An 11,320-nucleotide genomic window follows, 5' to 3' on the forward strand; every position below is an offset into this window, starting at 1 on the left:
TTGTATATCAAAGTTTTTCGTTAATTGTTTCGTACATAAAATGCATGAAACTCATAATATCACTTATAATAAAACTGAATAATTTTTTTTTAAATATTAGAATGAGAAGATGAGGTATAATTGCCAGTGGGAAAACTCTCTACCAAAGACAAAATCATGAAGAAGTTTCAGTGATTACCAAAATGAAATTAAAAAAAACATTATATAAACCTTGAAGCACAATTACACGGTTTCAAATTTTATAAATGTATTCACCAGATACGCATTTTTACGACTAATGTATGTTCATTATGCTCTAAACGTTTACAAAGTTAAATACACCGAATGCATACATTGAAGTGAAATTCAACGGAACCAAATCTTATAAATTGATTCAGCAGATGTAAGTATTGACAATACATGTATAATTAGTGATGTTTAAAACAAATACAAAATATGAATTAAAAAAAAGTTAATGCACACACCATGAAGTTCAATTAAACGGTGCCAAATGTTATAAATTGATTCAACAAATGTGTAGTTTGTACGTTATTCAACAGATTTCCATTTTCTACATAAGAAAGTGCCTGTATCAAATCAAGAATAAGGCTATTCTTTTGCATTTGTTTAAAGTGTTTGAGCTTTTAATTTTGCCATTTGATATGGGACTTTCCGTTTTGAATTTTTCTTGGAGTTTGGTAGTTTTGTTATTTTATAATTTATAACACAACATTTAAATTTGTTTTTTAAATACCACTCTCAAAGTGTAATTAAACAGTGCCAAATGTTATGAACTATTTAATAAAATTCGAATATCAACAATTGATGCATGATCTTCTACGATGTACAGGACGTTTAAAAAAGTCAAATATCAAACAACAACCTATTTGAAATCTTGATTTTAAACGAAAAGACGATTTAGGACAAGGCATCAATGCTATACAGAAGGGAGATACAATTCATAATTGCCAAATTGTATAACCACAAATTCATTAGAAAACAATCTCCGTATATCTACGTCGGTACCGAAGTACTGAATGTCAGCTGATTTTTGGCTTTATAGCACTAACTGTGTTCCATTGCCGATTAAAAAAGACGACCTCGTCCTTGATCTGCATCTATTTTTAATTGGTATCCAACACAGGCACTTATGTTCTTTAACGGTGTAAATTTCAGTAAATGTAAAGGTCATTAACGTGAGGTGTAATAAAATGACGTAAGGGGCTATCAATCAAACATTACGGCGATCTGATGGTTAAGATTTGAGTGCCAGTTTCTGGACAGGTTATCTAACATATGATGCTACAAACAGCAAAAAAAAATATTGCATCGAAAACTTGAAAGAAAATAATGAACGATACAGAAATATTTAAACAAACAGTTATACGAAAGACAGCAAAACTTAATGTTTAATTAATTATTTCATATAAATTAATCATGTATATTTAAAAATATGAATAATATCTTTAAATGCGATTGAATTCTACAACATAATACAAATTAATTCAGAAGTACATTCAGTGATGTCAAAAATGTTTTAGAAAAAAGCACAACCTAATCCACATCGTAATGTGGAATGAAACGGAGACCACATTTCATAAATTATTTCACCAGATCTGATGAGTATTTAAACAATTAATATATCTTTAGTGAAGACAAACACGTTTGAAAATTAATAAGTTAATAAAATAATAGAACCTAATGTATACGTTGCAGAGGGGATGTAACCGAAAGGAACGAAGTTATAACCACACATAGACTAGGAAATAAAGATATGACACTCTTGAATTTCAAATGATATTGAAGTTTTTTAAACCACAAATTTACAAGCAAACAATATACATATAACCCCTCCAGCAGCGCCAAACTCTATGTGAAACAGTATTTAAACAGTACAACATACGAAAAAACTATAAAACTCATTATATCCATACAAAGCAAAAACACAACTAACAAAAACATCAAAGATACTAAATACAAATCTGAGAGTACTTGTAGTTACTGAAGGCTAGTTCAAAGCCAAAAACAACTTATACAGATCGTGTCTCTAACACTAAAATATCAATCAGTTCATTATGAATGGATTTATTGTTAGATGTCAAATAATTTATCTTAACGTCAGTGTATATATATTCATTTAATTCCTTTCAAAACAGTAGGTCTTCCTTATGAAGAAAAAAAACCAGGAACAATACCTAGTTTGAATGAACTCATTATTTACCCTGATTTACGTGTTGTGGCTTTTAATTTTGCTATTTGATAAGGAACTTTCTGTTGAGGATTTATACATTGTAAAAGAAGAGGGACGAAAGATACCAAAGGGACAGTCAAACTCATTAATCTCAAACAAACTGACAACGCCATGGCTAAAAATGAAAAAGACAAACAGAAAAACAATACCGGTAGTACACTTGACACAACATAGAAAACTAAAGAATAAACAACACGAACCCCCCCCCCCCCCCAAAAAAAAAAAAAAAACTAGGGGTGATCTCAGGTGCTCCGGAAGGGTAAGCAGATCCTGCTCCACATGTTGCACCCGTCGTGTTGCGTATGTGATTACACATCCGGTAAATAGTCTAATTCGGTAGGTCACATTCATGAGAGGGAAGGGATTGTAGTTACGACGTAAGGAACATATCCGATATCATTTGTGAAACGGTTATTCCATAGCGGTCAACCAACTCGTGATGGCGTCCGTAAAATTTACGAAGGGATGATTTCAACTTCACCATTTTGAACTCTTGGTTTAATAGCTTCCTTGTGAGCAGTTACCCTCTATCAAGAAAATCATGATAGGAAATGTAAGCACGGGAATATCGTATCAATTGAGAGATATTTACCCCGTATACAGGTGCTTCTGGAATGTTGCTACTTAAAAATGTTTAGTGAAAGAACGTCATCTATATAGCGGAAAGTAGAGTTAAAGGATATTGTTAACTTCTTATCTTTCTTCCTAAGAAGTTCCTGCATGAAGTCAACCTCATAATAATAAAGAAACAAGTCAGCAAGTAGAGGGGCACAGTTTGTTCCCATTGAGATGCCGACAGTCTGTTGAAAAACACGTCCTCCGAACGTAACAAATATGTTGTCAATCAAGAAATCAAGCATCTTGATAATATCGGTTTCAGAGAATTTTTTGTTAGAATCAGAGTGATTCTTTACAAAGTAGGATTTATCCCTCCCTAAGACAAGATACTTGTATCTACGTTAGCCATTCTTTTTTATGAAGCAAAGTAATACCAACTCGTTTACTTTGTCTTTTAGTTTGGAATGTGGAATACTTGTTTAAAGAGTAGAAAAGTCAAATGTTTTAATACTGTTACAAAATGAAAGAGAATTAGATTGTATGTACTCTAAAAGATCTTTGGAATTTTTAAGTATCCACATCTGATTCAAGCCACCTCTAGAATATGCAGTTTCACAATAACTTTGAAGCCCTTCTTGATGTTACCAGCGCGGTAAAATCCGAATCAATCTTTCTAAAGTAGTGTAACTAGCAGGACACAGTTGAAAAAAAACTTAGTATTATTTTCCCCTTGCTATCTTACAAATGTGTGTTGCTTGTGCAAATATCTTCCATGTGTTTGATTTCTGATTGTTACGAGGGTATCACCAGCCCAGTAGTCAACACTTCGGTGTTGACATGAATATCAATAATGTGGTCATTTTTATAAATTTCCTGCTTACAAAAGTTTAAATTTTTCGAAAAACCAAGGATTTTCTTATCCCAGGCATAGATTACCTTAGCCGTATTTGGCACAACTTTTTTGGAATTTTGGATCCTCAATGCTCTTCAACTTTGTATTTGTTTGGTTTTATAAATATTTTGATGTGAGCGTCACTGATGAGTCTTATGTAGACGAAACGCGCGTCTGGCGTACTAAATTATAAATCCTGGTACTTTTGATAACTATTTACAGTTCTATTTTTGGTGTTAATTGGCAACAATCTGCATCAATTTGATACAAAATATTGCAAAAGAGTTCAACAAATCACAAAAAGATAAATTGGTCGGAAGTAGAATTTCTTTTTGAGTGATTTCTTTTCTGAAACCATTGACATTTATTTATCAAGAGTTAAAGTGAAAATCACATGCGTTTTACCACATTTTTTCACAAAATCCAATTGAAAAGTTTGAGGGTAAAATATTTGTAAAAATCCTTACAATAATTTCTGGTCCTATGAACGTACCGCGTGAATGTAAAAATTCGGACTGTCAAACAAAAAAGGTCTATAATGCTTTTTTCTCGTCAGCATTACGGCTTCTAAAAACAATTTTATAGCACAATTTTCATATTTAAAAAAATTCCCAGAGCCAAAATACATAAACGAACTCTTTACATTGCATTTCTACTTTATTTCTATCATATTAAATGTTATCGTCTGAAATATTCATGTAACCAAAATCCCATGGGATAACGGTAAATCCCATGGGATTTTGCCCTGTCCCATGGGATATTGAAAATCCCATGTTTTTATAATTCAAATTGCAAAATAAATATGAAAGTAACAGTATAAAACCAATGAAATAATTGAATCCCATGTAATTCCGCACATTTTGGTTATATACATGATATTGTAGCTCTTGTTTGAGGCGGCGGCGGATTTGCAAATGAGTGTTTTGCAAATTAAAAGTGTCCAGTGTTTGTTATTAAAAAATTAATGCATTCATCAGATGTGCATTTCAACAATTAATGCATATTCACTGATGCACAAACACGTTTTCAAAATTAACCGTTGACAGAGAAAATTAATGCACAATTTGAAGAGGAATTAATCTGAACCAAATTAAAACTATAATAGAATTCATTTCAAATGATTTCCTGACTTTTATAACAAACAAGAAAACCAAAACATTATCCGTAAATTTATGCCAGTACAGAAGAACTGTGCTACTGGGATTGTAATACTTAATTTAAAGATTATATTTCAGGGCAAACTCTGCAAAGCAGGTTAAGCTGTCAGTTTTGTTTTTTCTTGAAATTTTCTTCAAGTGCAAAATATCTAATTACAACTTTGTATGTTGTGTCATGATATTATCGCATCAACTTTTGTGTTATAGACCTGCTTTTCATTTTAAGATACAAAATAACGCTGTTTACTAACTATTATTGTTTCTTATCTTGAATTTGATTAGAACACTCATTTTCAAAAGTAAGAATACTTGTGGGTCATATATTTTCAAATGTATTGGCTTTTTAATTTTTTAATCACCAAAGTTGTTCCATTGCTGATAAGAAAAAGATGACCTTGCCCTTGAACTGCATATATATTTAATTGGATTCCAACAACGGCACAAATGTTATGCAATGGTATAAGTTTCAGTCAATGAAAAGGTCATTAACATGAGGTGCAACAAAATGACGTAAATGCATGTCAATCAAACATTGCGGCGATCGGATGTTTAAGATAAATGTTTCAGTTCTTGACAGCTTATCTCACTAATAATGCTTCAAACAAAAAATATAGTTTTACCAAAGAACTGAAACAAAACGGTGAAGGTCGACAGAGATAACAGTACAAAGAGATTTAAACAAATGGTTTTTAGTCAGAACTTAAAAAGAGAAAACGAATCAAAGTAAGAATTTCAGATATGGAACTAAAATTAAAAATTCTTTATTTGTGAAATCAAGATGTTGATAAGTAAATGCAACAATTGTATACCGCTGTTCAAAACTCGTAAATCCATGGACAAAAAACAAAATGGGGGTAACAAACTAATACTGAGGGAAACGCATTAAATATAGGAGGAGAACAACGACACAACATAAAAATGTAAAACACTCAGAAACGGACTAAAAAAATCTTTAATTTCATTATAAGAATGTTGTTTTTGAACTGACTGATTTGGTCTGATTAAGTGTCAATTACTCTTGGCATTGAATCATAAAATACCCGCGAAAAATTTGGTATATCCCTTTACCGTTTACAAAATTAAAAGTTTACTGACAGAGGACTGTATCGTATATTCATGTCTTGCACATTGATTACCGAGGTAAAAAGTATGATAAATTTGCAAATTGGCATCTTTTAGATATTCACAAGTTAATCAGATATCGGTACTTTTATTTATACATTTTCTTCTGCATTTTCTAGTTGGGGCTTATTCCGTGTCAACTTGTTGTCCTAGTCTTGACTAAAATACATTACTATCTACATATGAGCCACAGGAGTTGCAATAAAAAATGGGAAAACAAAATTCTTGTATTACAGATGCTAGTGTGAGAAAATCTCTTTGTGGTAACTGTACATGGCTTCTATCGTCACCTTTTTGAACTGTTTTAAAGTGCGCAGTTCATAACTGGCATGACATTGAACCGTTTTCATTCCAAGATAAGGAAACTTAGACATTTATCATACAAACACTGAGTCATTAGGAACAACAGCACTTGGCGCTAACATATTTTTTTTTGCTTTTTATGATTAATTTAGAAAAGATTGGAAACTCAATTGGCAAATTAAAGTAAAAGGCTAAACAATACCTATAAGATTTAAGAAGAAGAATTACACTTAAGGTCGTATGGGAGTCTAAAATAAAAAAAAAATGTAGTATCTATTGATATATGTTGAAATGTATAATAAAAATGATAGGTCACCGCGCATTTTCTCAAGCTACAGGACGCGACAAAATGACACATTTTGTAAGGAATATACAGGAAAAAACACCATTTTGTGGTAAGAAACCAAACAAAATGATAGAATTGTTAAATACTTCATGAAAAAGTCGCTTTCAGACAATGCTTTGAGAATTTCAAAAGAAAAGGTAGGGTCACCGTGAGTTTTTTCCGGCTAAAATACAAAATAGGAAAATTCCATGTAGAATCCTTCAGTAAATGCACTATTTTAGAGTTACCTCCCCTTAAAATTACAATTTAACAAAAAATAAAAAACAAACAAACATAATCAACATTTGCAAAAATATTATACAAATATAGCCTTTGTATGAGGTCGATACAAGGATATATTGACCTGAAAAATATTGACTGAGGACGAAGTCCGAGGTCGATATACTTCTTTGGGTCGATATATCCTGTATTGACCTCATACAAAGACTATATTTGTTATATTATTAATTTCCGATCATATTTGTATCAAAATCGTCATTAAGGTTTGTTGGAATTTTATAGATTTTACATTGTCTCCTTGACAATAACAACATATCAGTTGTTATTTCATTTACCTTTTTTTTTTGACATCTTATGTAATTGAAGATTTTTTTCGTCAAATAATCGATCACAGATATCATGTGTTTCAAAACGTTAAACAATATCCTGAAATTCATTACATGACGTCACAAAGATTATCGGATTTTAGATATTCTAAAAATAACCGTGCGATATGCTTTTGCCGGTCAATATGGTTTTTGCTATCCGCCGTTTTCTCTCTACCTTCGAAAATATAGTTTAACATGTGACTATCCCTAAACGAATAAAATTTGTTAAAATATACGAATTAATAATATTAATATTTATAAGTTATATTCTTATAAATTGGTTCTTTTAAATGAAAATTCATATTAAAAATCTGCATTTCTGCATCAAATTTTGCTAACTTGATAGAAAATCTGGAACTTTGGTTCACTGTTTTTAACAATTCAAGATGGAGGAAGACACCCATACCACCTTTAAACTAATTTTTTCACGAAATTCGGAATACAAGTATGGAAAGCAGTATCTCAATGATGCCTTGTAAAATACGATCTACAGGCTATATTGGATATTGTATATGCCATTGACAACAATAATAAATGAACATTTAGAAGTCAGCATACAGTAAAAATAACCAGGTGTCTATTCAACATGTCTTACCATGAATTTGGCCGAGTTTATATACTTAAAATAAACGGAATATGTCGCATTTGAAGGCCAAATAATTTGCTATACTATTAAGATTTTTCCGCAATAATTCATAACCAGTTCAGACGAGAATCAAAACTACGATGTCAAAGTGGAAAAAGGGCTGAAATTATTATCAGGTCAATATTGACTAAAAAATGACATGTTTTTCTTCATAAATCAAGCTAGTTTGACTAAATAAGGTAGCCTTAATTTTAAATTCAACATAACAGTAATTGAATTATGTTAGACAATTTAGTTTTGAAGAGCAGGTGTTAATTCCAAACTTGTTTGATTAAGCAAAGACAACCAAATTAGCCCAATCAAACCAATATAGCTAGCAAGGTTAAATAAATAGGTTATACTGTATTATAGCTAGTAAGGTTAAATAAATAGGTTATACTGTATTTGTAAATGAAAATTTAGAAAGCATTACGTCTTAACCAAAACTATTAATAACACATGAAAGTATTCTTGCCCTGTTTAAAACAAATTCAGAATAGTTGCTCCTGAAATGGACATTTTAAAATATTTTTTTTTGTTTCCAAAAACTTGCATTTAGAATTGGATCATGTTTAATTTTGAAAACGTCGAAGAAAATTGTATTACTACATGTCATTAAGGAACTGATACTTAAGAATGAATGTGCAAATAATTAAGATAGTTCTTGAAGGACACAAAAGAGACGAATGGTACCTTTAAAATGCCATATATTTATTTGGTGCAGTCAATACGTGTTTCTGTAGCAAATTGTAAAAAAAAGAAAATAATAAGAACCTATTAAAAAACGTGGGACTCAATTTAAGACCAAGTGATTGTCATTAGATTAGTCTTATTTAACCCTCAATTATCCGATTCAGGATGTCAGTCGTAGAGAGTTCAAAGGTTAAAATCTTAAAATAACAATAAACAAAAAAAAATGATGAGATCCTTAACAGCTTCTAAAACTAAAAATTACTTATCTGTGTGGTGTTACATGCACACAACATAAGACATGTGTTTCTCTATATTGATAATGACTCAACTAACGAATGCTTATTTTATATAGCCTGCTACATTTCGCTGAATGGTCTATGGTGCTGGGCGCAGGATATTGAAGCGAACACAATGAAACTACTAGGGGTCGTTTTACTGCAGACATTTGAGGCCATTTAAGCGCATGATTAACCCGTTCACCTGTATTTTCGATAGCCGATTTTAGCGGAACTTAACTGGTTGAATAATACTCACCTACAAATGTAACTGAAACCACAACGTTGTGGGAAAAAATCATCAAGTTGTGTTAAGTGCTAAATACAAAGAGGGTGAATCGGATGAAGCAAATAGTTTGAAGGTTAATTCAACATAGCATCTCTATATAATTGAAATATATCTGATTGTTTTGTAGAAGAGTTCATGTCCGTTGTGTCAGCAGATAAGAGATGTGTCGAATTCGCAGAATATCTGACCATAATCTATATGTAACTGAAGATTCTATATTTCCACCTAAGCTTTGAGCAGAAGTCCTCGATGTAATTCAAAGCGAAAAATAAGGGTCCATATTCGTTCTATGGACATAATAATAGTAATTTTATAGTTGGTACCAAGCTAATGCATACAAGTATTCATATTTTTCTTGATATTGTGCTGTCTTGGTTTCTATTAATTTGCTATTTATAATTTATCATGTATTATGAAATAGGTTAAGTATATTGTGCTAAAATGGATATTGATAATTTTAATTTCAGATAAAATGGGTTAAAAAAAAAAGTAAAAACACAAAAATACTGAACTCCGAGGAAAATTCAAAAAGGAAAATAAAAAATCAAAAGGCAAAATCAAAAGTCCAAACACATCAAACGAATGGATAACAACTGTCATATTCCTGACTTTGTACAGGCATTTTCTAATGTAGAAAAATGGTGGATTGAACCTGGTTTTATAGCTAGCTAAACCTCTCACTTGTATGACAGTCGCATCAAATTCCATTACATTGTCAACGATGCATGAACAAAACAAACATACTCAAAGAGTAAAAATGTCAAAAATAGGGGTACCACAGTCAATATTATGTTATCATCTTAATACCACTACATAAACAACAAATGTAACAAAGAAGCACAAAAAGGCATACATCAAATTTAACATTCTCATTCTGCTTTTCTTATACTTATTTCTTATTCTTATTTTCAAAATATTGCGCTAAAATTGGTTATTATACTTTGGCGCTTAAAGGTCAGATTTTTTTCGCTAAAAAGTCATATCAATGCGCTGAAATGTCCTCCGCCATTGTAGATTGAGTTATCATGAATTGAAATCACATCTAGAAATGGGTCACATTTATAAGCTGGATTGCAGACGGAAAACATTTTTTATTCGTCCTTGTTTGTTTGCTTTTAAAAGCTGGTTTTAATAATATGTTTACAAAAATTGCGACAATTATTTGTGTTTTAACTACATGATTAGCCTTAAACTGATATTGCAAAAGTCGATGAACATACTGTTAACGACATGTCCTGTTTTAATATCTTTATATTTTGTAACTTATAAGCTTCGTTTTCTCTAACTGAAGTCAACCCAGTTATTATCAAGGGAATCCCAGCACCGTTGCGTACATTTTTCATAAATTGTATTGTTTTCTCATAATAATCCCAATAATGTCTTTATGGTGTGCTGCTGGACATCCGGAAATAACCAATTATTTTCTTCTTCTACAAAATAATGTTGTAGTATTGTCTATCCATTATACTATTCTCAAAGTTATAAAATAAATTCAATCGTGAGAATGTCGTATTTTTTTTACGATTATGTACTGCTTCAGGATGTTAGTAGAAGTATATCAAGTCAATATTGTATGTCTTCCTTTGTCCTGTTCATTGCGTATATCTGACTCATTACTTTTTACAAAGTGTTGACTGTGTACGATCGTTTACCAAGGATTGAATTTTTATTTTTACTTCAAGTTCTCATGCACTTGCAGCGCTTAAACAACCAGTAAAACGAGAGATAACGAAAACATGTTAACGACAACCGTCGACATTCGCCATTATAAATTTAATGAATCAATCACTCTAATTCTCAAACAGTCCTATTTCCTGAAACCCTACAGAAACATCTAAATATCAAGTGGGACCCCGGTCCGGAAATTAAACCAGTGACAGATAATTACGTTTTATGATATTGAAAAGGCGAAATTCATCTTGTTTGAAAAAAATGACTTTTGACAGTGAAATTACTGTTTTCCCTCTGCAAATTGGGGACGATATAATGTACCTCGCGGCGTCAAATTAGGTCAAATCTGAATTTTTTTCATTCTTCCGAATTTGATGTCAATATTTTCTTACAGTTTACGGAAGATGTTATTTTTTTCAAACTGATTAGGACATGATAATAACTTACAATGTCGTACAGTACATGACTTATTTCTGAACTTTAATCACTTCATTAAAATGCAGTAAATAATTGCATTTCAAATGTCATGGGTTCTTATAAACGTTTCTTGAAAACTAATTCATGCCTTTATT

This window comes from Mytilus trossulus, chromosome 4, assembly GCF_036588685.1.
Source record: "Mytilus trossulus isolate FHL-02 chromosome 4, PNRI_Mtr1.1.1.hap1, whole genome shotgun sequence".
Lineage (NCBI taxonomy): Eukaryota > Metazoa > Mollusca > Bivalvia > Mytilida > Mytilidae > Mytilus > Mytilus trossulus.